Here is a 22,220-nt window from a genome sequence, read left to right as displayed (position 1 = left end):
TGCGGGGCGGCCGCGGGGAGGACGGCAACTGCGCATGCGTGGGTTGGCGCCGGTTAACCTGCGCATGCGCGGATGACGTCATTTACGCGGTGCCGGCCATGTCATTTACGCGGTGCCGCTCCTAGCCCCCTGGAGGCAAGAGAATAGGGGGCTGGGAACAGCCTCCGACGCCGGAGTGAAACACTCCGGTTTTCACTCCGGCGTCGGCACTTAGTCTCCCGATGGGAGAATTGCGCCCAGGGTTTTCCAGTGGGAACACTGAAGAAAAAACTGAGCAGGCACAATCTTGCATGCGTGATTGCCAAGTAGCAGCTGCAACAGGTTTAATTCTCTGTGGGCCATCCCTTGTTTACATTAAAGAAAGATTTATCCAGATCAACGAAGCAGAAATCATACTGCTGGCCAGTATCACCGAAACTTGGCACCCTTACAGCAACACAGAAGGAACAGAGAGCAGAATTTAACTGCAAAATACCACACCCAATCCTAAAGTCAGAAGCAGGAGAGTTTAAAATACTAAAGCATCAATATGGCAGCATGGTAGCACAAGTGGATCGCACTGTGGCTTCACAGCGCCAGGGTCCCAAGTTCGATTCCCCGCTGGGTCACTATCTGTGCGGAGTCTGCACGTTCTACGTGTGTGCGTGGGTTTCCTCCGGGTGCTCCGGTTTCCTCCCACAGTCCAAAGACCTGCAGGTTAGGTGGATTGGCCATGATAAATTGCTCTTAGTGACCAAAAGGTTAGGAGGGGTTACGGGGATCGGGTGGAAGTGAGGGCTTAAGTGGGTCGGTGCAGACTTGACGGGCCAAATGGCCTCCTTCTGCACTGTATGTTCTATGTTCTAATATGCAAAAACCCCTTATCGTAAAATCTTGAGTTTCTCATTCTGTCTTCCAAATGTTAACATTGGGAGAACTGTACATAGGAAAACAGGATAGATAGATACTGGCAGGTAGAGGTAGAATAAGTTAATGGACAATTTTAATTAAAGAGTAACCATGAAATTGCAGGGCACAGAATATTTTGGAATGCCTTTCATATCCAAGACCTGGTTTCAGATTTAGTTAAGATATGATCAAATGAATGTCTGCACTCTGAAACAGTGATAACTGTTCTAAATATCTAACAACTTCGGCCAGTCAATCGGAAATACCTTACATTTCTTGTAGTTATGTGCATTCAATTACACAAACATGTAAATTACTGCTGAAGCAGTAATCCACTTAATGTATCCCTAAAGCACTTGTCTTACTAAATGAGCTCAAAAAGCAGGACTGCAAAGATTGGTGCGTGTGTGTGTGGTAGAAAATGTGTAGACCCATTGGTTTCACTCTGGGAGTTAGGTTTCAATCCTTCTCAGGCTGATGAGGTAGAATCTCTGCCCCCACAGACTTGTATCCAAGAAGTAAATTTGGACAGTAGCAGCCAGCGCCTAAGATGCTTCAGTGCGTAATATATAGAACCCACAATTCAGCTGCAATTTATAGTTATAATTTTGGTTGTCTTTAAAGTCCCCTAATTCATATTGACAGAAAAAAAGTACTTTCCAAAAGTGGACCTGAACCTCCAAAGCATGAGGTGAATTGGAATGATATGCTACAGGAACATTTTGAACGGAAAGGGGGATGCTCAGTTCTTCGCTCCCCCCAAACTATCAGGAACAGCGATTACCTCCATGCAGATTTGTATATTACTTCATGACAACAGCCAAAGTAATTATTTTTTAAGACGCAGCAAATGATAGTCAATTTTAAAACACACTTAGTTTAAGTACATGATGCTTGATCAATAACTCCTGAAGCGAGATTGGAGACAATTGAAGGCTTTATTGTACTAGATGTTTCCCCCAGCAGCGCAGGTACAGAATGCAGCTGCTGGGGAGACACAGGCTCTTATACTCCGCCTTACTGGGCGGAACCAGCAGGAAGGCTTCACCAATGAACTAGCAGTCTCAGGTACCTCACACACAAATGGTCTACCAGCATTATTCAGGGTACCGTAATACCCCTAATACCGACTACCACGTTCACCCCCTGTTAAAAAAACAGTCCGGCGGGGTGGTGGCCTCGCGTTATACAGTGATAGAGGTGTAGATCATGGTGGTACCCGGTATACATTAGCACAGTGTTTTGCCTCGTTACATGTCACAACTATTTACAGTAATTATTTACAGTCAGAATGAAGCAATTAGTCGATCGGGGGCTCTGGTCATCCTCTGCGATCGTCGTAGCTTCGGCGGTGATGCAGGCACTGACTCGGGCATCCGTGGCTCCGGGAGCGTGACTTCGGCTTCTTCAGCAGCTTCATCACCCCTAGATGGGACCAGTTGAAGGACCGATCCACCTGGGAAGGGGGTGGCTGTGGAGTGTGCCGGTGGGAGGGAGGATGGGGTCGGTAGTGGAGGTGTGGATGGGGATCCAGCGGGCGCCAGGTCCCGTAGAGAGACCGTATCCTGTCGGCCGTCGGGGTACGCCACGTAGGCGTATTGAGGGTTAGCGTGCAGGAGGTGGACCCACTCGACCAATGGGTCCGACTTGTACGCCCGCACGTGTTTGCGGAGCAGGATGGGTCCAGGAGCTGCCAGCCAGGTTGGGAGCAAGGTCCGGAGGAGGACTTCCTAGGGAAGACAAGGAGACGTTCGTGAGGGGTTTGGTTGGTCGTGGTACACAGCAGTGATCGGATGGAGTGGAGAGCATCCAGGAGGACCTCCTGCCAGCGGGAGACTGGGAGATTCCTGGACCGTAGGGCCAGTAGGACGGTGTTCCAGACCGTTCCGTTCTCCTTCTCCACCTGCCTGTTTCCCCGGGGGTTGTAACTGGTCGTCCTGCTCGAGGCGATGCCCTTGCTGAACAGGAATTGAGTTCGTCGCTCATGAAGGAGGACCCCCTATCGCTGTGTATGTAGGCAGGGAAACCAAACAGCGTGAAGATACTGTGGAGGGCTTTTATGATGGTGGCTGCGGTCATGTCGGGGCAGGGGATGACGAATGGGAACCAGGAGTACTCGCCAATCACGTTCAGGATGTACGTGTTGCGGTCGGTGGAGGGGAGGGGCCCTTTGAAATCCATAATGAGGCGTTCAAAGGGACGGGAAGCCTTTATCAGGTGCGCTTTCTCTGGCCTGTAGAAATGCGGCTTGCACTCCACGCAGATTTGGCAATTCCTGGTGGCGGTCCTGACCTCCTCGATGGAGTAGGGCAGGTTGGGGGTCATAATTAAATGGAAGAATCGAGTGACCCCGGGGTGGCAGAGGACTTGTGGAGGGCCCGGAGGCAGTCCACTTGTGCGTTGGCACATGTGCCGCAGGATAGGGCATCAGGAGGCTCGTTTAGCTTCCCGGGACGATACAAGATCTCATAGTTGTAGGTGGAGAGCTCGATCCTCCACCGTAAGATCTTATCGTTCTTTATCTTGCCCGCTGTGCATTATCGAACATGAAAGCAACCGACCTGGAGAGCTCCAGGTCAGTGAGGAGAGTGAATCTCCTGCCGGCTAGGGAATGCCTCCAGTGCCGCACAGCTTCTACTATGGCCTGGACCTCCTTTTCAACTGAGGAATGGCGGATTTCTGAAGCATGGAGGGTGAGTGAGAAGAAGGTCACGGGTCTGCCCACTTGGTTGAGGGTGGCCGCCAGAGTTACGTTGGATGCGTCGCTCTCGACTTGGAAGGGGAGTGAATCGCTGATTTCGTGCATCGTGGCCTTTGCGATGTCCGCTTTGATGCGGCTGTAGGCCTGGCGAGCCTCTGCTGACAGGGGAAAAACTGTGGATTGAATTATTGGGCGGCCTTGTCCGCATAGTTGGGGACCCAGTGGGCATAATACGAAAAAAATCCCAGGCAACGTTTCAGGGCCTTGGAGCAGTGGGGGAGGGGGAACTCCATGAGGGGGCACATGCGTTCGGGATCTGGGCTTATAACTCCATCATGCACTACGTAGCCAAGGATGGCTAGACAGTCGGTGTTGAACATGCATTTGTCCTTGTTATATGTTAGATTAAGGATTTTTGCGGTATGGAGAAATTTTCGGAGGTTGATGTCGTGGTCCTGCTGGTCGTGGCCACAGATGGTGACGTTATTGAGGTACGGAAACGTGGCCCGCAAACCGTACCGGTCAACCATTCGGTCCTTCTCCTGTTGGATGACCGAGACTCCATTTGTGACACCGAAGGGAACCCTTGGGAAGTGGTAGAGCCGCCCATCTGCTTTGAATGCAGTGTATTTGCGGTCGCTAGGGCGGATGGGGAGCTGGTGGTAGGCGGATTTTAGATCCACCGTGGAAAAGACCTTGTATTGTGCAATCTGATTGACCAGATCAGATATGCGGGGGGGAGGGTACGCATCGAGCTGCGTATACCTGTTGATGGTCTGACTATAATCGATGACCATCCTATGCTTCTCCCCGGTCTTTACAACCATTACTTGAGCTCTCCAGGGACTGTTGCTAGCCTCAATAATACCTTCCTTCAGTAACCGCTGGACTTCTGACCTAATGAAGGTCGTCCTGGGCACTGTACCGTCTGCTCCTGGTGGCGACGGGTTTGCAATCCGGTGTGAGGTTCGCAAACAGGGAAGGCGGATCGACTTTGAGGGTCGCGAGGCTGCAGACAGTGAGGGGGGTATAGGGCCGCCGAATTTAACAGTTAAGCTCTGGAGGTTACATTGGAAGTCTAACCCTAGGAGCGTGACAGCGCAGAGGTGAGGAAGGACGTAGAGCCGGTAATTTTTAAACTCCCTTAGGTGGTGGAGTCAGAGTCATTAGGGACATTTAAGTGACTCTTAGACAGGCATATGGACAGTAGTAAATTGAAGGGGTATAGGTTAGGTTGATCTTAGATTAGGATAAATGGTCTGAACAACATCGTGGGCCGAAGGGCCTGTACTGTACTGTACTGTTCTATGTATCTGAATCAACAAGCACTGTGCTTTTTTGAAAAGATTATGATATTTGCATTCCCCTGTGCCAAAAGAAAAGACAACACATGTCCTCTCAGGCCCTTCTCATTTTCATTGTAAATCTTGCAGAACAAATATTCTATTATGTATGTTGTGCCCATGGTGGGATAATTCTCAATAAACATTTGAGGACCGTTATGAACAGGAGTGGGTGCCGTTCAATCAGCACTAAGTTACTAAATTTACTTCTCACCACTGGTCCGCGATTAGAGAGGTGATTTGTTTTTGTTTCCTTTTTAGTAAGCGGTGGCATATTTCCCAACCCCTCGGTTTTTGTGTGATCTAATTCCTACGAATCCTGCAGCAAACCCGAAGTAGGATGAACTCAAAAACTGTGCAAAGGAGAGCTCGCAATATCTTTCTCCACACACATACAGTAAAGAGAGGGATATAGAAGGCTTTACAATGCAGAGGCCAGAGAAAATAAATATTAGTTCAGAGTTCAGAATCAAAAGTATCACAAGCAATTCCTTAACAGAGATTGGCAGTTTGAAAACCGGTGGTGTAAAATTTGTTTTCCTGGTGGTGGTGGCTTTTGCAAGATGAAATAGGTTGGTAAGCGATAGTACAGAACGTTCAGCAAGACAGGGCAGATGGAACCAGTTGTCCAGCCTGGCCAGAATTCCAGATGTGTGGCCCATTAATCAGATGTTAAAGCAACAGAGTGGGCTTGCAGTTCAGGAAGGCAGAGTCTTAGATCATGTGGCTTTACCTCACCACAATATCTTCAAGAAAGGATGTTCATCCAGTGTCTGGAAATTGGCTTTGTCCTCCAGGCTGATAACGTCTCAGCCATTATGGGTTGAAAGGGGCGTCTCCATAGACTCTTTGACTTGGTTGGTTGACCTGGTTTATCAAATACGAATAGCCTTAGTGTAGTTCCCTTTAAATTTGGCTGTGCAGTCCCCAGATGGTCAGTTAGCAGCTCCTCAGAAATAATTTGGGGTGACATTTCTAAAATTGCGAAGAGCTTCTTTTGTCCTGGTGACAGAGAGTAGCCATCTTTCTTTTAAAAAAATGTTATTCATTAAGGGACAATTTATCGTGGCCAATCCACCTACCCTGCACATCTTTTTGGATTGTGGGGGTGAGACACGCGCAGACACGGGGAGAATGTGCAAACTCTACACGCACAGTGACCCGGGGCTGGGATCGAACCGGGTCTGCACTGCCGTGAGACAGCAGTGCTAACCACTGCACCACCGTGCCGTCCAGGGTCAGCCAACTTAATGGTCTTTGCTCAGCCAAAAGGTTTAAAATTAAGAAATAGCAACAAAGATATATTTTTATAAAAATATAGTGTTAAGTTCTGTTCCTTCACAGCACTTTGGACAATATCACTGTTTCAGATGAAATGAAATGAATTGAAAATCGCTTATTGTCAGATGTAGGCTTCAAATGAAGTTACTGTGAAAAGCCCCTAGTCGCCACATTCCGGCGCCTGTTCGGGGAGGCTGGTACGGGAATTGAACCGTGCTACTGGCCTGCCTTGGTCTGCTTTAAAAGCCAGCTCTTTAGCCCTGTGCTAATATGGTGAGTTTAAAAGCATTAAACATTGGAAGGAATTGAATATTACCCCTAATCTTTCATAGCTTTCTTCTGAAGTAAAGAATTATCTTGAGGACCTATCTCAGTGTAGGGAATGCAATCCTTTTTTAAGCACTTTGGGTAATTGAAGGATAATGAAAACAATTTTAAAAGGAAATTATATTTTAAAAATATGATGGTCAATATTAAAAATGCATTTTTGTTAAGGAAAGTGATCCTGTTGCATAAATTTTTGTTATACCCAGGAACAACGTATTGAACAACTTATTAAACCTGCCAATAGCTTAGCTGGCCAAGAAATTCAAAATGTTGTCCTTTTGTTCCATAACTAATTGCAACAAACAAATTCCAGCACTTTGAAATGTTTCCCATCGGAGCAGGAAGGAGGTGGCGAGCCATATTCTGTGTTTCTTCGGTTTTACCTGATAGCTTCCTGCAGTTTCCACCTCTGAAGCAGGCATTTCCTCTGCTAGAGATATGTTTTTTTTTTAAACTTCAGCGCTCTCTTTCTTTTGAAGCACTCAAGTTCCTTTCCTTCTATTTTCCTGTTGACAAAACCAATGGATCGTTGTGGGGGGAAAAAACGGTGTTTAAAATTTTCTGTTGCAACAAATTCTTGAATCGTCTTTAACTTCACTGAGGCTTTAAGGTACCTGTATGCAAGTTTGACTGATGATAAAATGTGATAGTTGAAAATGAAATTGATTCTATACCATTTCCCAGTAACTGGCTATGAACATTCACTCAGAAACCTAATGTTTAAATAACACTTAATCCTTCAATGCATGCCCAGTGTGGGCGAATAGCACTTCATGCAGCAATACTCCAAAAATGTACTCAGAAAAACACCGCTGCACATTTCCCCAATAGCTCAGTTACGAACTGTACATCTAGCTACGACCAAAAATGTCAAAATTTGGTCACCAACCAATTTATCGGATCTGGACCCGTGGTCACAAACTGGTCACAAAGGCCACTGAGCTAGAAAAGCAAGGCGTCCAGAGAATTGCAAATTTCGCAATTGGCCTCTCGTGAGCCTTGTCCTGTCCCGAGTCAGGTGCAAAAAGGCTTTTCGATTGGGCCCAATGTAATGTGTGTGGTGGTGATGGTTATGGGATAAATGTTGGACTCAGTATTGTGAGAATTCTTTGCTCTTTGAACAGCGCCATGGGATCTTTCATGTCCACCTCAGAGGCCAGATGAAGTCTCACTTTATTGTCTTCTCACCTGATAGATGGTACCTCCAATAGGGAAGTACTCCAGTCAGCCTCTGGAATGAGGCTTGAATCTGCAACCTATTGACTCGGAGGCATTAATGCTACCACTGAGTCAAGGCTGACATGAACAAGTTAATCATAACACACTTTCATGTTTTTATATTACTCATATTACTCATTCTGCGCTTCTCTGGGGCTCGTGTAAGAGTCCTTCCTGTTCATTTCCTTTGTTCCCATTTATTGTATTTTATTATTTTGGTCCATGAGCCAATAATCGGGATATGCCTTTAAGCAGAAGTCGCGATGTTGAAGCAGCCTGCTTGCTAGGACACTGTTCCCAGACTTTGTAATTTGGAAGGAAGAAGCCAGATTCTTCGGCACTGAGTGAATATTAGGAACCAGCTTTGGAGGGATTTGGTTCAATTAGTTAACTGGAAACTCGTGGGCTGGCGAGGAACAGTGTTCTGCCTGACAATGGTCAGTGATTGGTTCCTGTGTAATGCTTTGTGAGAGAACTTAGCAGAAGTGTTTAGACCTTGGAAGCAAAAGGAACTAACACAGACATACACAGACACACACTCTCTCTCTCCCTCACACGCCTGACAGACCTCACCATGGCACACAAACGTGGACCAGGCATACCGGCACCTGAGGGAGGGGTCTCCCAGGCAGTCTTAGGCCCCCGGGTGGTAGGTTCTGGGCCGGGTGGTATCCTGGCACTCCTGCTGCCACCCGCGCACATTTGCACTGCCAGCCTGGCACCACCACCCAGATATTCTGGCTGTCACCCTGGCACTGATGGGGTGCCAAAATGGCACTGCCAGGCTGCCTAGGTTCCAGGTTGGTGAAGTGTTGGGTACTCTGCTACACAGACAAACCAACACGGTTGCGAATGGTACAATGCAGTTTTATTTCAAACATCTATTTACACTGGTAAACTGCTTACTGAGGTTCGATCATGACCCTTGATTCTGTGGACCTATTCCTAATTCTATCTTGTAGTGGCTTGTCTGAGTGGCTTGTAATGAGCTCTGTACCCTTAGCCGTCTCCTGCTCGAGTGCCCAGGAAGTGTCGTGTTCCCTGTTTTGTACTGTGTAGGCTCTTGCCTGTGATTGGCTGTCGTGTTGTGTGCGTTGATTGGTCCGTTGAGCTATCCATCAGTATGCATTTATGTATGTGCTATGATGTTTACCTGAATATCATGACTCTTGGCACTGCCAGGGATCAGGCCCAGGGTGCCCTGCCCTTTTGAGGTGGGTGAGGGGAGCTCAAGGACCCTCTGACAGGCAAGTTGGATGCATTGGGGGGATCCAGAGGCCGCAATGGGGTGGTCCAGACTTCGGGGAGTCAGGGCAGCATTTAAAAATGGCGCCTCGATCTCTTCCGGTACTGACAAGCAGGAAATGAAGGTAAGCGCCCCACAAAAACAAAAAAAAAGGCCCGTTTGATAGGGGGTCCTTTTTGACGCTGCAGGCGCCGAGAAACACCCCGCTAAATGCGCCCAAACTCTCTATTTCTCCCGTTAAAACGCGCCCAAAGTCATTTATCTCATTTATTTTTCTGCAACTTTGATATATACATCTTGGCTGTTCTATTTTCTTAAATTAGAACAGCAGCTACACATCAATGGTACTTTGTTGGCTTTGGAACTAATGTCAGAGAAGGTGTTATATCAATACAAGGTTTTCTTTTTCTTTGTTCTGTGAGCAGTTATGAGCAACACCAGCGATGATATTGCAGAAGACAGTCCACTCCAACTTCTCAAGCACGGTTTAAGAAGGGAAGTGTATCTATGAAAGGAAAGGAAAAAAATCTGAGATAAAAGATGTACATCACACACACCCACAGCACCATACACTCACACATCCACACAGACTGATGAGCCATCCTGGAAAGATGAAAGTTTGACCTTTTGACTCCAAGTTTTGATCTTAGGCACATCAGCAAATGTCTAATGGTGACTAATTTTCAAATATCCTCAGAAACTCAGATGTTGCCAATTGTTAAACAGGCATTACGATTACTTCATAAATCTTCTCAGCTTTGTGAGAAAATGTCCTCTGCAAGCTCTACATAAAATAATGCTTCCCATGAGAATGCTTCCCATTAGATCATTCTGCCCCAAGGCATCACAAGGTCAATTAACAATGGGAAATTCCTGCTCGTTTGCTTTTTTTCTCTCCAAGTAACTGATCTCTCGATCCAGAACATGGAAACTAGATTTTTGGGGGGACATATTAATCCAGTCCAATTGGTCACTCACTCTGTTGCAATAGATAGCCTTAAGGACCTTTAAATTAGTTTTTAAAAATAAATTTAGAGTACCGAATTATTTTTCTTTCCAATTAAGGGGCAATTTAGCATGGGGCCTGAGGAGATCCCGCCTGTCGATGATCCCGGTGACAGGCCCGTGTCGCCCGCCGCACTCAGTGTGGTGGAGGATTCGGGCCCGGAGGGCGACTGTCCGAAGGCTGTCACCTGCCCAGCGTCGGGAGCGCAGGGTGCATGAGCCGCTCTGTAGCGGGGTGCGGGTCTCACTCGTCCTGACACTGTGTCGCCCCTCACCCCCTCTGGGGGACTCCCGGAATCTACCACATCATAATTGAAGGTTCTTTTGTTTTTCTGCCTCCGAGTTCAGGCAATGCCCTTAATGGTCGCCTCCCGCTCAACCAACACTCCGACTCCCTCCCTCCCCACCACCCTCCTTTCCCCTCTCGCCCCTTCCTTTCACTTCTGTTGGTACAGAGGCAAGGATATCTGGTCTCTCCAGCGCAAAGTTTAGTGCCTGTACCATTTGTTTTTTGTAAAAACGCGTTGTGAACTGTTTTGATAATCAGAGTATCGACCCCCCCATCCCCATACATTGGTACTGAGGGGAGGGTTTCTCCAACACAAAATTAGTGTTTGTACCTTTTGGCCTTGTATATATTTGTTACTGTTTTAATAAAAAGATATGGCTAATCCACCTAACCTGCACATCTTTGGTTTATGGGGGTGAAACCCACGCAGACATGGGGAGAATATGCAAACTCCACACGGACAGTGACCCAGGGCCCGAATTCGAACCCAGGGCCTCAACGCCGCAGTCCCAGTGCTATCTACTGCGCCACATGCCACCCTATTAAATTAGTTTTTAACCAATTCCACTGATAAATGCCTGAAGTTTTTGAGAGGCGAAATCAGTTTTAAAAAATTATTTCCTCACTAATTTAAGAAAAAACTAAATGGATATACATACACGAGTGCCATCTGTGGCATCACCATGCACTTTCCATGCTGTGATATACATACAACTCCAGATTTTCAGCAGGAAGGGAAAGAAAAGCTGGAAACGGTATTTATTTTGTAAAGAGAAAAGGGACCTGGATCATATTTAGCAACTGCTCTGACAACCACATTCTTTATACTGCTGAAAACGCCTGTTGCACAATGACAGTTCCCAAACTTCTAAACTCTTACCGAATGAGGTCACCCACCAAGAGTTTGCCTCAGGTTGTGTCTGAAGTAAAATGGCTCCATGGCTGAGGACAAGAAAACAGGAATTGTCAAGATGGCTACCAAAAAAATTGTCAAGAAAGCACCAGCGTGTTATATTATACTTTTTGGTAATATGTTGTTATTCTTTGCCTTGTGATCCAGAATAGTCTGATGAGTTGATGATAAAGAAACTACCAATCTTTAAATTGAAGCAAAACTAATTTATTGAATAACGATTAATTAAATAATGTTTGCGTACACTACTGAGCTTTAACTATTAATAAAGTAAGGTTGAATCTGTTAAACAGTAATCTATAATCTAGTATTAACTAGTGATGACCTTGTGTTAACTCTCTCTCTAATCTAAACTATTCCTCGTGCTGTGATTAATACTTCTCCTTTGCTAACTACCCAAGATTCCCTGAGGTCTGATATTTATGGTGGGAACTGGTGGTGCCCTCTAGTGTTTGAATTACACTGGATGTAATAATTAACCCTTCACTGGCGTACCTATATTACACAGCGAAGGTTAGCAAGAAGAGGAAATCCAGGACAGAATTACTCTATCTGTATCTACAAAGTTTCAGGCGGGATAGAGGGGGATGTAAAAGGGGAGGCGGAGTTGCGCTACTTGTTCAGGAGAGTATCACAGCTATACAGCGAGAGGACACCTCAGAGGGCAGTGAGGCTATATGGGTAGAGATCAGGAATAAGAAGGGTGCAGTCACAATGTTGGGGGTATACTACAGGCCTCCCAACAGCCAGCGGGAGATAGAGGAGCAGATAGGTAGACAGATTTTGGAAAAGAGTAAAAACAACAGGGTTGTGGTGATGGGAGACTTCAACTTCCCCAATATTGACTGGGACTCACTTAGTGCCAGGGGCTTAGACGGGGCAGAGTTTGTAAGGAGCATCCAGGAGGGCTTCTTAAAACAATATGTAAACAGTCCAACTAGGGAAGAGGCGGTACTGGACCTGGTATTGGGGAATGAGCCCGGCCAGGTGGTAGATGTTTCAGTAGGGGAGCATTTCGGTAACAGTGACCACAATTCAGTAAGTTTTAAAGTACTGGTGGACAAGGATAAGAGTGGTCCGAGGATGAATGTGCTAAATTGGGGGAAGGCTAATTATAACAATATTAGGCGGGAACTGAAGAACATAGATTGGGGGCGGATGTTTGAGGGCAAATCAACATCTGACATGTGGGAGGCTTTCAAGTGTCAGTTGATAGGAATACAGGACAGGCATGTTCCTGTGAGGAAGAAAGATAAATACGGCAATTTTCGGGAACCTTGGATGACGAATGATATTGTAGGCCTCGTCAAAAAGAAAAAGGAGGCATTTGTCAGGGCTAAAAGGCTGGGAACAGACGAAGCCTGTGTGGCATATAAGGAAAGTAGGAAGGAACTTAAGCAGGGAGTCAGGAGGGCTAGAAGGGGTCATGAAAAGTCATTGGCAAATAGGGTTAAGGAAAATCCCAAGGCTTTTTACACTTACATAAAAAGCAAGAGGGTAGCCAGGGAAAGGGTTGGCCCACTGAAGGATAGGCAAGGGAATCTATGTGTGGAGCCAGAGGAAATGGGCGAGGTACTAAATGAATACTTTGCATCAGTATTCACCAAAGAGAAGGAATTGGTAGATGTTGAGTCTGGAGAAGGGGGTGAAGATAGCCTGGGTCACATTGTGATCCAAAAAGACGAGGTGTTGGGTGTCTTAAAAAATATTAAGGTAGATAAGTCCCCAGGGCCGGATGGGATCTACCCCAGAATACTGAAGGAGGCTGGAGAGGAAATTGCTGAGGCCTTGACAGAAATCTTTGGATCCTCACTGTCTTCAGGGGATGTCCCGGAGGACTGGAGAATAGCCAATGTTGTTCCTCTGTTTAAGAAGGGTGGCAGGGATAATCCCGGGAACTACAGGCCGGTGAGCCTTACTTCAGTGGTAGGGAAATTACTGGAGAGAATTCTTCGAGACAGGATCTACTCCCATTTGGAAGCAAATGGACGTATTAGTGAGAGGCAGCACGGTTTTGTGAAGGGGAGGTCGTGTCTCACTAACTTGATAGAGTTTTTCGAGGAGGTCACTAGGATGATTGATGCAGGTAGGGCAGTAGATGTTGTCTATATGGACTTCAGTAAGGCCTTTGACAAGGTCCCTCATGGTAGACTAGTACAAAAGGTGAAGTCACACGGGATCAGGGGTGAACTGGCAAGGTGGATACAGAACTGGCTAGGCCATAGAAGGCAGAGGGTAGCAATGGAGGGATGCTTTTCTAATTGGAGGGCTGTGACCAGTGGTGTTCCACAGGGATCAGTGCTGGGACCTTTGCTCTTTGTAGTATATATAAATGATTTGGAGGAAAATGTAACTGGTCTGATTAGTAAGTTTGCAGACGACACAAAGGTTGGTGGAATTGCGGATAGCGATGAGGACTGTCTGAGGATACAGCAGGATTTAGATTGTCTCGAGACTTGGGCGGAGAGATGGCAGATGGAGTTTAACCTGGACAAATGTGAGGTAATGCATTTTGGAAGGGCTAATGCAGGTAGGGAATATACAGTGAATGGTAGAACCCTCAAGAGTATTGAAAGTCAAAGAGATCTAGGAGTACAGGTCCACAGGTCATTGAAAGGGGCTACACAGGTGGAGAAGGTAGTCAAGAAGGCATACGGCATGCTTGCCTTCATTGGCCGGGGCATTGAGTATAAGAATTGGCAAGTCATGTTGCAGCTGTATAGAACCTTAGTTAGGCCACACTTGGAGTATAGTGTTCAATTCTGGTCGCCACACTACCAGAAGGATGTGGAGGCTTTAGAGAGGGTGCAGAAGAGATTTACCAGAATGTTGCCTGGTATGGAGGGCATAAGCTATGAGGAGCGATTGAATAAACTCGGTTTGTTCTCACTGGAACGAAGGAGGTTGAGGGGCGACCTGATAGAGGTATACAAAATTATGAGGGGCATAGACAGAGTGGATAGTCATAGGCTTTTCCCCAGGGTAGAGGGGTCAATTACTAGGGGGCATAGGTTTAAGGTGAGAGGGGCAAAGTTTAGAGTAGATGTACGAGGCAAGTTTTTTACGCAGAGGGTAGTGGGTGCCTGGAACTCACTACCGGAGGAGGTAGTGGAGGCAGGGACGATAGGGACATTTAAGGGGCATCTTGACAAATATATGAATAGGATGGGAATAGAAGGATACGGACCCAGGAAGTGTAGAAGATTGTAGTTTAGTCGGGCAGTATGGTCGGCACGGGCTTGGAGGGCCGAAGGGCCTGTTCCTGTGCTGTACATTTCTTTGTTCTTTGTTCTTTGATGAAGCAGGTGCACCCCAACGCCAGCAAGGTTATGAGCATCATGAACCCATGTGTCAACGACATCTTGGCACGCATCGTTGGTGAGGGTTCCCGCCTGGCCAATTACAACAAGCGGCACACCATCAGCTTCTGGGAGACCTGTGCGCCTGCTGCTGCACGGGGACCTGGCAGAGCATGCATGTCAGAGGGGACAAAGGCAGTGATCAAGTACACCAGCTCCAAGTAAAACTGCATCATGTGTTGAAAAGCACACACACCAACAACAAATTATGGTTTACTAAAAAGCAAGATCATATCTGTTCCCCTGAAATTAATCTCCAATAATTTTTAATGCCTCACCTTCCTGGTGTTGGACAAGCAGCTGGAGATAAAAGCATAGTTAAAAGTGGAATGAATGCTGCCTACGGCGTTGAGGACCCGGGTTCAAATCCCAGCCCTGCATCACTGTCCATGTGGAGTTTGCACCCCCACAACCCAAAAGATGTGCAGGTGAGGTGGATTGGTCACGCTAAATTGCCCCTTAATTGGAAAAAAATAATTGGGTACTCAGAATTTTTTTTAAAAAGTGGAATGAAAAGTTCTAACAAAACTACCTAAAGGTTTAATAATAGTCCTTACAAAATCTGTGTCAATGGACCATACAATTTATTGATTGTGGGTTCTCATTTATATTTTATGTCCCATTCTTGCTTTTTTGAGTTTCAAATTAAAAAGTGATTTTTTAAAAAGATTTTACATAAAACTTTATCCAGTATCTTGGGGGTCTGATAATTTTCCAGCTAATTTGAATCCCTTTTATTTTATGCAAAGATAATACCTGAAAGCCCCAAGGGCAGAATTTTCCCATAATTTGTCAATGTCAGGCTCTGACTGAAAACCAACGAGTTTTCAGACAAGGCCTTGAGCCACTCTCGCCTGCAAGAATCTTGCTCCCTGACTCTCGCGGTATTTTGAGCCCACGTCGCCATTCTTGCTGACCATGAACACGGGCGCAAAATCACCGCCCCCCCCCCCAACCCCATGTTTTACACGGTCCTTCGCTATAATGATCATAGGAGGCTAGATTGACCCCCAAAATTCTCATCTCCGACATGCAAATGTCATTCACATGAATATGCCTTATCTTATGTAAACCCGATCAATCATCCAGGCAGTTTAGTTTATGCCATTAGTGCTCAGGAATTTCAGGTCAAACTTTAGACTTTGGGCTGGATTTTACAGCTCCCTGCTGGATGTGTTTTCAGCCGGGGTGGGGCAAGGCATATAAAATATGCCACATGGCTAATCCACCACCCATCTCCAATGCACTCCTCATAAAACGGTAGGCGGGCAAGAGACAAAATCAGAAAACTGCCTGTTATTTTAAAAAATGAACAGGCAATTGAGCTTAATAAGCCCATAAGACATAGGAGCAATTGGCCATTTAACCCATTGAGTCTGCTCCACCATTCAATGAGATCATAACTGCTCTGATCAGTTCATATTTGAACTTCACTCCTGGGATGTGCGTGTCGTAGGCTAGGCCAGCATTTATTGCCCATCACTAATTGCCCTTGAGAAGATGGTGGTGGTGAGCTGCCTTGAATCTCTGCAGTCCTTGAGGTGTAGGTACATCACAGTGCTGTTAGGGAGGGAGTTTGAGGATTTCGACCTGGTGACAGTGAAGGAACAGTGATATATTTCCAAAAATGGTAACTGGTTTGGAGGGGAACTTGCGGGTGGTGGTGTTTCCATATGTCTACTGCCCTTGCCCTTCTAGACAGCCCGGACATTACACTGTCTATGTAGGTGGCCAGGCGGGAGTGAGAAGGCCTTTTTAAAAACTTTGTGGAAAATGCAGGAATAAAGAGTGACACATATTTAGAGGAATGCCTTGTGCACATTAGGGCAGGCCCCACCCTCCAAGATGTTACCCCCATCCCTTGTACCTTCCTGCCTTCTCTCCACCTACCTTATCCCCGATACTTCCCTGTCCAAAACCCTGGAGCTACCTAGGGTCCAGACGCCATGACTGTCTTCATCCCAGGGCTCAGTTGCAGTCCCAACAGTGCCCACTACTCACTGCTAGAGCTGCCGGCCAATCAGATTCATTTACGGGATGTGTGTGTGATTGGCTAGGTGACTCCCACTCCCTGGGGGGGTGAATTTTCTGGCCCTTACACTGGCGTGATTTTCTGGTCTTGCCAAAGCCGCCCCATGTTGGGCTGTCATGCCATGAAAATTGTCAACGGATTCAGCACGACCTGACAATTGAGGGCAGCACGGTAGCACAACGGTTAGCACAGTTGCTTCACAGCTGCAAGGTCCCAGGTTCGATACCCAGCTTGGGTCACTTTCTGTGCAAAGTCTGCACGTTCTCCCAGTGTCTGCCTGGGTTTCCTCCGGGCGCTCCGGTTTCCTCCCACAGTTCAAAGATGTGCAGGTTAGGTGGATTGGCTATGCTAAACAGCCCTTAGTGTCCAAAAAACGTTGATACGGGGATAGGGTGGAGGTGTGGGGATTGGATGGAGGCGTGGGGATAGGGTGGCAGTGTGGGTTTAGGTAGGGTGCTCTTTCCAAGGGCCGGTGCACATTCGATGGGCCAAATAGCCTCCTTCTGCACGGTAAATTCTATGATTCCCATTGTCAGCCAATGGTGAGACCCTCCGCCAAGAGAGAAACCTACTGCTGAGAGGTTGAACAACTCCAGCCTCTGTTCTTTAAGCGCCCCAGCAGAGTGGACTTTTTTTAAGTCACTCAGCTGGTGACTGAATTTTGCAATGAGAGTGGGAGCTGGGCGGAACCAATACAGAACCTCCCCCCATGAAATTCAGCGGCTTTTTTTCGAAGCTATTTTTGTTTCAGTCAAATTCCATCTTCAGCTGGAGACCCAGTTACCTCAACATAGTCCCATCCCTTGATAGCAATAATGTCATATTTATGCACCATGCCCAGATTAATCAGAATTTCTGAAAAATAGAATGGTTGCAAAGGGTTTATACAGGCCTGTTATGATGCCCACGATGAACACGGGGTCGTCTATTGATCTCTCCACGGGATTTCTGGAATATGTGCATGTTGAGGGGCCGAGGATCATCCCATAGGGGCTCACCGGCAGGACTTTAAAATGTGTGGCCCAGTGTTCCCGATGGTCCCGGGGTTAGGACGCTAGTTCTGTACGGCGCGGGTGCAGCTTCTTTTTGTTTGAGAAATAAACCCGAGTTTTGGATTAGCCTAGCCTCGACTGGAGTTATTACAAGACCAGCAATTAAAAAGCAGCTCAGCCAGCCTATGGCTGGAAAAGTGGCAGCCAACGCCAATATCAGCAGCACTGAAATGCAAGGAAGGCATTTTTTTTTCAAACTAACCAGCAAATGTGCAACTATAGGACCTTCTTATTTTGAAGTAGTGCGGTCTGTCACACGAGGTGACTGTGCAAGGTGATTAGAGAGCTGGGGGGGGGGGGGGGGCGATGGCAAAGCGGGAATGTCACAGGACCAGTAATCCAGATCCAAATAAAGAGATAAGCTATACAATTAAGGGGCAATTTAGCGTGATCAATCTACCTACCGTGCACATCTTTGGGTTGTGGGGGTGAGACCACAGAGACACGAGGAGAATGTGCAAACTCCTCACGGACAGTGACCTGGGGCCGGGACTGAACCTGTGTCCTTGGCGGCATGAGGCAGAAGTGCTAACCACTGTGCCACCATTCCGCCCAAGGACACGTTTTACAGGTACTCTTCATTTTCAAGTTTTACTTGTGTTTCCTTTTGGCTCCCAATAGGCAGATTTTCGCACAGGTCTCAACTGCTCCAAACAAGCCCTGACATTGATCTCACCAGTTTCAGGCCAGTTTCCAGAAAAGCCTGCGGGCAGGAACTGCCTTTCTTAACTTATCCTGTACCAATTACACATTGTGGCCCACAGGCATGCTGTTGAAATTCTCCAAAATCATCTGCTGTGTGAAAACCCTGCAACTAATCAACTCCATGATTTGCAATCGACAGTTCCATGTGCACCTTGGGGATCAAATCAGCTACCCATGCATAACCAACAATGGACTCCTGCAGGGATCAGTCCTTGCACCAGTTCTCTTCAGTATCCAGACCAATAACCTCCCTCCCACAAAGTCATGGCTCTTTTCATATTCTGACGACTTGGACCTGGCTTTCCAGGCTAAAGAATGTCTGACGGCGTCATGACACTGAGCAAGCATTCACTGAAGATCTATGTTCTCTGGAAGCCTAATTCAGAAAACAGAAACTTCAACGAAGCACTGCCAAGCCTTTTGTTTCAGCCTTCCACGTGAACAACCCGAAGGCCAGAGAGGACCTCTGTGGCTGACCACTCACCCACAATCCAACACTTTTGAAACCATTCATTTCCTTACCGAGAACATCTGCAGAACATCAGAGCTAAGGTCAAGATGACAGTGAATACGAACATGCACACGAACATACAAATTAGGAACAGGATTAGGCCACTCGGCCCTTCGAGCCTGCTCTGCTGTTTAATGAGATCATGGCTGATCTGATTGTAACCTCAGTACCACATTCCCATCTACCCCCAATAACTTTCCATTCCTTTCCTTGTCAGTAATCTATCTAACTCTACCATAAAAATATTCCAAGACTCTGCTTCTGCTGCCTTCTGCAGCAGAGCTAACACAGTATGCACTGCCTCACTTGTCGTATCCTACCTAACAGCAGAGTACTGATGTTCAACCAGGAGCTGCCCCACGAACATGTCAGTTATCCACAACACGGCTCAAACGGCTCCTTCTGCTAACAGAACACGCCCATTGGCACAGGACCTCAAATTTAAAAAACACGCACACTCGCCGGATATTTCCTTAGTCCCTAACGGGAACACACTCCATAGCCTCCAAACTGAAGATAGCCCATCTCTAAATGGCGCACCTCCTGGCTGACTGCAAGCTTCACCAAGTGCAACTCAATGACGCACCCAAATAGTGAAGTTTCAGGTTTCAACCTTCCATGGAAAACCTGGGCAACCCTCAACAGTTTGAGGAGAGGCCAGGGCAGATGTGGCCACCTGCTCCACAAGCAGAACATGAGGAATAGTTCAAACTGTGGCCATCCAAGTCAGACCATCGCCCACGTACTGAACTTCTGCTGAGAGATCCATTCCCGGTGGCATCACAAACATTCACACTGCGACAAGTTGAGGTCGTTGAATGGATTGTTAACCTCAATAACAAACTATAGCTGCTTTCCCAGCCATACAAATAACTTTCTTTTCTTGGAGGGAGTTGACAGCTCATTATTTTACACTTCTTTTAGACTCCTGATATCAAGAAGTTCACATTCTTCTTCACTATCCAGTGCACATTATGTATGGATTTAAGCTCCTGCCTGTGATTGTTCCATACAAGACAAGGTTCCCAATTTGACTAGATTGGAGGGATGGATGTAATAGCTCCAAGAATCAACCAAATCTCCTTCACTCCAGTACACACAAAAAAAGGCTAAAACCCGAGTTCAGTACTGAGGGCGTGCCGCACTGTCAGAGGTGCTGTCTTTGGGATCTGGCATTACATCATCTATCTACCTGAAGTGATTTGAAAAGATCCCACGGCACTATTTCAAAGCAGAACAGGGGAATTATCCTGGGTGTTCTGGTCTATATTTAATCATAATCTTTATTATTGTCACAAGGAGGCTTACATCAATACCGCAATGAAGTTACTGTGAAAATCCCCTAGTTGCCACACTACGGTGCCTGTTTGGGTACACTGAGGGAAAATTCAGAATGTCCAATTCACCAAACAAGCACATCTTTTGAGACTTGTGGGAGGAAATGGGAGCACCCGGAGAAAACCCACGCAGACACAGGGAGACTGTCCAGACTCCGCACAGACAGTGACCCAAACCAGGAATCAAACCCAGGTCCTTGGTGCTGTGAAGCAACAGTGCTAACCACTGTACTACCATGGCCCACAATTACCATCACAAAACAAATATCTGGTCATTATCACACTGCTGTTTGTCGGAGTTGCTGTGCCTAAGTTAATTGCCACATTTCCTACATTACAACATTGATTACACTTCAAATGTATGTACAGACTGTAAAGCACTTTGAGGCCAGTGATATGATAAACACTGCATAAATGTGAGTCTTGGGGCTGGTTTAGCACAGGGCAAAATAGCTGGCTTTTAAAGCAGACCATGGCAGGCTAGCAGCGAGGGTTAAATTCCCGTACCAGCCTCCCCGAACAGGCGCCGGAATGTGGTGACTAGGGGCTTTTCACAGTAACTTCATTTGAAGCCTACTTGTGACAATAAGCGATTTTCATTTAATTTCATTTCAGTCTTTTGTTCTTACTGGTTGGTTGCAGAACTGTTCTGGTAGAAGGTCTGAAAATGTTTCATATCTATTGTCTTCTCAGTCAGAAAAGACTTAGCTGTGAGGAAAGGATCTTGAAATGGGATAGAAATAACTTACCCATTAATTAAACTGGCCGAGTCAGTAAGTCACTAACCGGGAAGCTACCAGGCTCAATCCACAAGGTATGCTGAGTTAGCTGATTTCAGTTAGTCTGGTAGTAAAAATGTAATTATATTGAAAATTTAAGGAAATAAATGTCACAGCGCGAGTTGAAAAGCTAAAGACAGACTGACAACATATCCAGTGCATGTATAGGACTCATAGGTTATCAGCTGTCTTCGTATAAATGACTCTTGATGCTCATTTTTGCTATGCTTACGTAGTAACCATGGTGTAGCTTTTTTTGATGATAAACCCATTTGAGAAACAGTCAAAGTTCGATACTTCCTTTACATCTTTCTCAAAAGCTGGTAAAACACATATCCAGGATGCATTAATGTTCACACATGAATATATTTCCTTTGAGGTTGGAAACTAGAGTGAATCATATCATGACGATAACATTTTTGCACACAAGCGTTGAATTTTGTACCATAATTCACATTAACTAGTGACAAAGGTAAACCATTTTAATATGCAAGATTGTTTGAGAAACTCCCTGCCCTGTTTATGTAATCTCTTGTGTTTCTCGTTCTCAAATATTGATCCAGTTCCCTTTTAAATTATGTTTTGTGTCTACTACAAAAGCCATTTGCGCTGAAGCATTCCACCTTCAAATCCACCCAATTGTACAGGGTTCGAATTGCGCTGACAGCAGAGAAACTACCCAAAATAATTCATTAATTCAAAAAATCCAAGTAAAACTTTATACAGACCAGTTAATGGTAAGAAGTAGAGCTCTCAGTATTCTATTGGGAGAGTTAACAGAAGAAAAATGCCACATGTTATATCAATGCTGTCATAATATGACAGAAACACACGGTGACTGTCATCTCAACATATTTTCCATTCAAATCCAAATTCACATTGAGGTAAAGGTCAAATAAAGGCATTATCTTCCCTTTGAGTATAGTACTCACTTCTCTAGAAGGAATACAATTTACACGCTAATAAAAACAGCGCTTTTTGGATAATTTTCAAATTTTAAATTCATCTATTTAAAAAGTTTAAAGCAAAGTAAAGTAGGTTACCACTCAGTGCTCCCCTTCATATTTGAATGCATTGAACCAGAGTGGTGCAAACAGGTAGGGGTAAAGTGCTATTTGTGAAGGAACGAAAAAAAAATTTAATGGACAACCTAAAAGTATGCAAAAAAAAAAAATAATTAACCAAATTTGTAGAAAACATGATCATTAAACTGCAAAATGATCAAAGTATAATT

The 22,220-nt window shown here is 45.9% G+C and overlaps 1 protein-coding gene and 1 long non-coding RNA gene across 4 annotated transcripts in view; both read right to left on the bottom strand.

The window, feature by feature from the left end:
* LOC140426227 (BTB/POZ domain-containing protein 19-like) overlaps positions 1–22,220 on the bottom strand; it is a 253,562-nt gene that overhangs the window by 220,687 nt on the left and 10,655 nt on the right. The gene's annotated exons all lie outside the window — the stretch shown is intronic.
* On the bottom strand, positions 8,610–22,120 carry LOC140426229 (uncharacterized). Of its 2 annotated transcripts, none has more exons than XR_011948159.1 (3): positions 22,030–22,120; positions 11,179–11,240; positions 8,610–9,509 (listed from the first exon to the last, which is right to left on the bottom strand). It is a non-coding gene; the product is annotated as an uncharacterized lncRNA (long non-coding RNA). The 2 variants fall into 2 exon arrangements; XR_011948160.1 differs by lacking the exon at positions 22,030–22,120 and adding an exon at positions 14,849–16,399.

This window comes from Scyliorhinus torazame, chromosome 7 (assembly GCF_047496885.1).
Source record: "Scyliorhinus torazame isolate Kashiwa2021f chromosome 7, sScyTor2.1, whole genome shotgun sequence".
In the NCBI taxonomy this organism is placed as follows: Eukaryota; Metazoa; Chordata; class Chondrichthyes; order Carcharhiniformes; family Scyliorhinidae; genus Scyliorhinus; species Scyliorhinus torazame.
The sequence above is the reverse complement of the archived record's forward strand: the minus strand, read 5'-3'. Positions and strand labels throughout refer to the sequence as shown.